Here is a 7474-nt window from a genome sequence, read left to right on the forward strand (position 1 = left end):
GCATTCCTGAATATTTGCAGACCTATATCCTTCCCTTCTTACAGAGTTAGCAGATCTAAGTCCTTTCTTTGTCAAAACTCTCATGTTTTCAAATTCCAGTAGGTATGCCATGGGCATGTTCTGACATGTCCTATGACTTTTTTTTTTCTTTTGACAGTTTCAAGAGTTTCTACTGCATTTACTAGGAAATCACTGAATAAATCATGATGCAAGAGAAGAGAAATGGATCTTGCATCTTGCCTCATTGCCTTATTGTGTACTTCCAAATAAAAAATACATTAAAAGATGTAGTAGTTTCGAAAAAGTGAAAAGCAAAACTGTTTAATACACTTCTGTGTTTTCAGAACAATGAGAGTTAAGCTGAAATGAGTCAAGCAGCAGTGGAGCCAACATACTTTTGCTAGGAAGAAACTGTGATCCAAATGGTTTCGTTTAAGCTGAGAGAAATCCTGTTTTTAATATTGATTCTGACACCAGTGTTTCCAGATGACTTACCTGTACCTAGGACCACATTTCTCCACTACCACTTGGAGAAGATTTACACTTGTGCATTCAGGTAAGTTGTGTTTAACTTGCCACAGCACCATCTACCTACAATCTCTTCTGAAGTTAGTGGATCAGTGGCTAGTGGATATTGAGCAGATATGAAAATCATATCCACAGTGTTTTGATGTGGAAGCTGAAAAAGTACCCAACTTTTCTCTATTATAAAATGTATATCTTCAATGCTTTGTAATTCAGTTTTCAAACTGGGGAGATATGAATTAGATTGAGGGATCTGAAAGCACTTAGTACTTAGGAGAGAGAAAAGAAAGCATGGTACTATTAAATGTCATCATTTACAGGGAATTTTGCAGTGAAAGATGAGTCTGTAAGAGATCAGGGCAATTAAAAGCTTTCATCAGGGCAAAGATGTATATTACAACATAGAATTTAAACAGAATGAGTGATAATGCCATTCAGACAAGCTGCTAATGAAAAAAAAAAATGGATTTGCTGTCCCTCAGACTGTGTTTCTTCAGCCCTAACTTGGGCAACAAAAGTGCAGTTACATGCTCAGCCAATCCACATTATTCTGTTGCCCTGGACCATCCAGCTAGCTCCTTCCCAATGTCAATGGATGTCTCACTAGATGCGAAGGCTATATAATATCCTCTGTATGCATCTAGACACAGGGCAGGTTGTTCATCTTGTAGTAATGCCTTGTGATATGCATGCTTACTGTTATGACACTTGCTGTCCAGCCTCTATTTTCTATCACTATTACTGCCTCTGTCACACCCCTTTCTGGAAAGAGGATTTGGAGACATGGTAGTATTTCTGACTCTACAGAGCTTGTGTGCAAGGGTCAAGGAAATCTGAGAGGCATTCAGACTGGTCTCCTCATGAAGGTAGATTGCAAAATCCTTTCTTGCTTTCTAGAATAATTTCTTACTAGTTGCTTCCCATACATCATGCTGCCTCTGTCTCCTCCAGCCCTCTCCAGACTCTCGCAGTTTCTTTAGCAGCTGCTACAGTCAGACTTGCCTGCATTTTGGAATAGATAAGAGTCTCACATCTTCCACATCACTGGCTCCCGTGCATGGCCTCTGCTAAACCCACAGCTCAGGTTGCTGAGTGGACTAAGCAGGGTAATAAATAAATAAATAAATAGCAGACATCTCTATTCAAATGTACACACAGGATCAGGAAAAGTTTAGCTCAGACATCTCATGAACTTGAGCTGTGTTCACAGAAGGAGAGTACCAGGGAAGCATAGAATCATAGAATCATAGAATCACTAAGGTTGGAAAAGACCCACAGGATCATCCAGTCCAACCATTCGCCCTTCATCAATGGTTCCCGCTAAACCATGTCCCTTAACACAACATCCAAATGCTCTTTAAACACCACCAGTGTCTGTGACTCCACCATCTCTCTGGGCAGCCAATTCCAGTGCCTGACCACCCTTTCAGAGAAGTAGTATTTCCTAACGTCCAGCCTGAATCTTCCCTGACACAGCTTGAAGCCATTCCCTCTCATCCTATCACTAGTCACACGAGAGAAGAGGCTGACCCCCAGCTCACTACAACCTCCCTTCAGGTAGTTATAGAGAGCAATAATGTCTCCCCTGAGCCTCCTCTTCTCTAGACTGAACAACTCCAGCTCCTTCAGCCGCTCTTCATAAGGTCTGTGCTCCACACCCCTCACCAGCTTTGTTGCCCTCCTCTGGACACGCTCCAGGGCCTCGATGTCTTTCTTACAGTGAGGGGCCCAAAACTGGACACAGTACTTGAGGTGCGGCCTCACCAGTGCTGAGTACAGGGGAATAATTACTTCCCTGTTCCTGCTGGCCACACTATTTCTGATACAAGCCAGGATGCCATTGGCCTTCTTGGCCACCTGGGCACACTGCTGGCTCATGTTCAGTCTAGCATCAGTCAACATCCCCAGGTCCATTTCCTCTACACAGTCTTCCAGCCACTCTGCCCCAAGCCTATAGCGTTGCCTGGGGTTATTGTGGCCAAAGTGCAGGAGCTGGCATTTGGTCTTGTTGAATCCCATCACATTGGCTTCAGCCCAGCTATCCAACCTATCCAGATCACTCTGTAAGGCCTCGCTACCCTCAGGCAGATCAACACTTCCAGCCAGCTTGATGTCATCTGCAAACTTACTGAGGGTGCACTCAATACCCTCATCAAGGTCATCAATAAAGATATTAAAGAGGACAGGCATTCTTCTCATCACCTAAGAACTCACCCAGAAGTGCAAGACTACCTGGGCTTTCCCCAGCTATCAGACTCAGAAGACATTAAGACTATCTATTTCCCACAGTAGTCACATGAAGGAGTAAGAAGAAAAAAGCTAGGTTGGAGAGAAAAGGAATCTGGGATGAGATAGAGGCAGGGCTGATCCTACAAAGAGTTTAACTTCAAAACAGTGTGTGGGTAAGTAAAAAAATATATTCTTCTCAAACACTAAAAGATTCATAATTCCATAGGAGCCTTAATCAAGTCTAGCCCATCTCAGTACATATGTAATACCTTAATGAAAGCATACCACATACCACATCATTTTGATTCTACATCAGAAATCACACTGAATGGTGGTGACTTTAGGAATGGATGCTTAAGCAGATACCCCACATATGAAAGACATTATTTCCCCATGTAGAAATTACAAAAGAAACAATGAACACCTCAGTAGATGGATAAGGGCACAATGAGAACTATGTCTCCATTTCAGAAAGACAACATATCACTTTTCAGTAATACTTACATGAAAACCTTCTGCTTCTTTAACTAGAAGCTGGGCAAATAATACCAGAGATATCCTGCTGATATTTTTTAAGATTGATTTAATTAGCTTTAGTTATGTTCTTTCTCCTTTTATATTTACCTTTGTGAATATGCAAGTGATTGTATTTCACGTTCATGGAAAGTGGATTTCAAAGTTGCATTTATAAGTATTTTCCAAAGCCAAATGTAAATGTAATATAAGAAGGTACTGAGATTGGAATTCTCTGTGTAGTCATCTAATTATGGAACAGGGCAAGTACCATGTCTTATCAGCACTGTCATGAAACCTAAGCAGTATTATTGCAGTATGTAAAGCTGTAGTCTATCAGTAGAATAAAATATTTATAGATTGTTATAGAATGGACTTGAATAACAGATAATTTAGAAAGAAATCAGTCTCTTCACAGATGTTCTGTGAACAGAAAAACAAACCTAATTATTTGAAAACAGTTAATTGTAAGAATTATTCATTCATTTCTCTTTCTGAATACACAATAGGCTCTATCAAAACTCAGTTATACTTCTCCGGAAAATGTGAAGTTCTAGGAATGGTGAGATAAATGTCAGCTAGAAGGAATCTCTTTTGCATTTATCTGAAATAGAAGCTCATTACAGACACTTGTTTAAAATAGTTCAATATTAATAATAAGACAAGACCTTAAATCTAGACTGACAACTCAGATTTAAGAAGGGGATTTCTGAAAATCTGTATGTTAATTCAGTGCCATAGTTCTTTCTATTTGGCATCAGACCAGGTCTTCTCTCAACTATTTTTGAAATCACAGACAAAACCACAGGCAACTGGATCTCTCCTAGGAAAAAAATTGGATAAGAAACAAAAAGAGTTTAGTATTCTTCCATCCATTAGTCCCTAAAGAACATCATTTTTATTTCTGCTCTCCTCATTTTCACTGTGCAATGGTTATAGTGCTTAGAAAGAAGAAAAGGAAATATTTGTTTTTACTACTTAGATATAATATTACCCTAAATATTCAACATATTTTAACTATATTAGAACTATTAATAGACTTTTCAAGTCTATTTTCAAGATAAAATTGAGATGAGAAAGAATTCCTCACTAAACCAGCGACGAGCATATTCTGAGACAGTTGGGACTGAAATGTAGCTAAAGAGGAACACATTTGTAATTATTCCACAAAATATTTTTTCTTTTAATACTGCTTTTAATAAAAAAATTAGGGGAGCAGGGGGATATTATAGTAGTCTGCAGAATTACAGAGGCCTGGGCAACATGGATAGGGCTTGACTCTTCATTCTTTCTTGCAATGTTAAAAAGGGTATGGGATAGCAAAGAAAATAAGCAGAAGTCATATTCAAAGAATGCAAAACATTTGATGCCAGAAACCTGGCCACTGGAACTCCTTGCCAGAGGATGCTGTGCGAGCAACATTTATGAATGGATTGGCTAGACAAAGGACAAGGACTGGCTAGACAAATAGATGGAAAAGACATTCTCTGATGGCTACTGAATACACAAAAACACATATAACTCAGGAAATTCCCTGAACTGAAAATAACTATAGCCTAGGAGAGGACCATCCTGTGCTATTCTTACTCCCTCTTTGCATAACTGGAATCTGCATTAGGAAATATATACCTGTCTACCTGTACATTTAATCTGATTCAGCGTGGACCTGCTTATTTCCTCATTTAAGTATTTGAATAAGAGTATGTCAATTAATAATGAGTAGCTTTAGTAATTTCCTTCACTATATTTGTTGTATTATTAGTACAGTTGTCCAAAACGCTAGATTTCAAGATATTCACTTATGAATAAATGATTATTTAAAATCAGCCTCCAGAAATGCAAGTTTCTATAGCCTAGAATATATGTTGTAACATCTTGGAAAGAGCTGACCATTTCTTGTCTCTTCAAGAGATTTTCATCCCTTTGAATAAATGCATACATTATATAGTATTAATCTCACCTTTCCAGTTCTGTATGATGAGCTTGTTACCAGATCTACATGCAAATCAAAACAATCTAGCTTATTTCTACAAGTATTAGAAACTATAGTGTAGTCTTTGAGCTTGTATTCTTACTTAAGCCTTCCTGCACCTCCAAATAATAAATTAAGTTGTATAATATCCACTGGAAAATATACATATAAGTAGACATATGATTTGACAACAACAGCAAATTGATAAGGTTTTTTAAAGTGCCCAAAAGCAAGACCTGGACAGTATTTAGTGACCTGAATCCCAAACCGTAGTCCTACAAATCTGTAGCTCAGGTAGAAACTTTACTAAACTACCCCCTAACACAAGTTATGCAGATGCATAAGCCTGACAGATACCCTTCCCTTTATAAAGGGAATACTTCTCCCCTACCCACACTCAGATCTGCCTAAGTATGAGCAGCTTAGCCCTTACCATATTAAAGAGTCTGTTTTCAAACACAAGCTGGGTTTTTGTGCACGTGGGGCCTCATATGATACGTGATGCCTAAAACATAATGGGGATCTTTTCTTTGTTTTGCAGTACTTCCTTCTGAAGTAGGAAGGTGGAGGATGTAAAACACCATTTAGATTTAGCTTAGTAATAAGAGAACTTGTACAGGAAAACAGCTTTCTTTGAGAATATACACATATCTCGGTACACTTTAGGGCTTGCGTCTGAACTCTGTCTAATACAACATACATTAAAAGCCTTAGATTAAAAAAAAAAAAAAAACGGGACCTATCTTACCTTTTTAGCTTCTATATCCCATGCTTTTTTTCCTCTTTCTAACCTCATCAGTCCTGAACTACTTTCTTAATAATTTAACTTGAGGAAAACGCATCATTCCAACAGAAAAAAACGAACAAGTTCTTATACAGGTTGCTAGCAATTATGCTGTTAAATCTTGATGTGTCTAAAATCTCTCTTCTTCTCAAGGGCACTAAGTTCAGAGCAGCTGTGCACAGATCTTCCCTATATCTTCCTTCCTCCATCCCTCTTTCCTCATGACCCAGACCTTCAATGGGAGGAGGGAAGCTAGTAGCAACTCCAGCCTTCAGGAGATTCCAACCCTGCATCCCCAGCACTTCCCTGCAGCCCACAGTGAGATGCTTGCTGGAATTTCACCATATCACCAAAACCTGAGTTGTTTCAGAAAGCTCTCTTTCCAAGGTGGAGGATGTTTTAGATCTCTCCACGACTCTGTCCAGAGCTGACCTTCCTAGCAGGTTTTAAAATCGTGCAGGAGAAGCTGGCCACTTCAAGGAGATTATTCTGTCTGCAGGTGTCTGGAGCAGAACCAAGGACTTGATATGAACTCAGAATAGGACAGTCAGGAAAATATGCAAGACCAGCTGAGTTGAACTGCACCACATGGGGCAAAATGGTTAGTAAAGGACTAACACTGAGCTCTGCTGAATCTTGAAGCAAAGAAAGGCCCTCTTATTTTGCTCTTGAACTTGTATGATTATTGGAGCTGTGCACGAATCAAAATACTGTTTACTTTATAGAATTTACTTTTGATTGTTATCATATTATGTATCCAGATCTGATACTATAATCAAAGGTGCAATTTAGTCACAACTTGATTCCAAATGAGTAAGAAGTCAGAGGACAGAAATCACCACTATGCCACAACATCCACCACAGAAAGTCTTAACAGAGAAGCTAGGTGCATCTATAAACCCTGTCCCACAGGCCTTTCTCACATCTGCTACAATGGCTCTCTAGCAGCTCGAGGTATGTCAGCTTGTCATACTGTGAGTAAATGCAAGGTAGATTTTACATAAACTGCAGGTCCTCATCTGTGTTAGCAACCTAGTGAAACCATAACAGTAAGCCCTGGTAATGGAGCAAGCTTTACTGTCTCAGCACCAAGGGCATATACCATTTAGGTCGGGGAGTGCTTGCATCACGCAAATACGCCATTCAGTTTAAGCAGAATGTTTTGCAATATACAGCTGTAGCACCTAATTCACTAAGGCATATCTTTCAGAAATTTACCTTCTCTTAAACACAGACCACTGTCGAAAATACTTTGGCAATCCCTTCCAATGGTCATTTTATCTCCTTTGTTCTAGCTGAACTGATGAAGTACATTTGTTCATATGAGTATACCTTTTCAATGATAACTTCAAATTTTAGTACTGTGTTGTACTTTCAGTAAGTTGTGAGGAGGTACGATGTTAGGCTCTATACATTCCACTTCTGATCTTCACCAGTGAAAACTTATTAAA

This window comes from Gallus gallus, chromosome 3 (assembly GCF_016699485.2).
Source record: "Gallus gallus isolate bGalGal1 chromosome 3, bGalGal1.mat.broiler.GRCg7b, whole genome shotgun sequence".
NCBI lineage: Eukaryota > Metazoa > Chordata > Aves > Galliformes > Phasianidae > Gallus > Gallus gallus.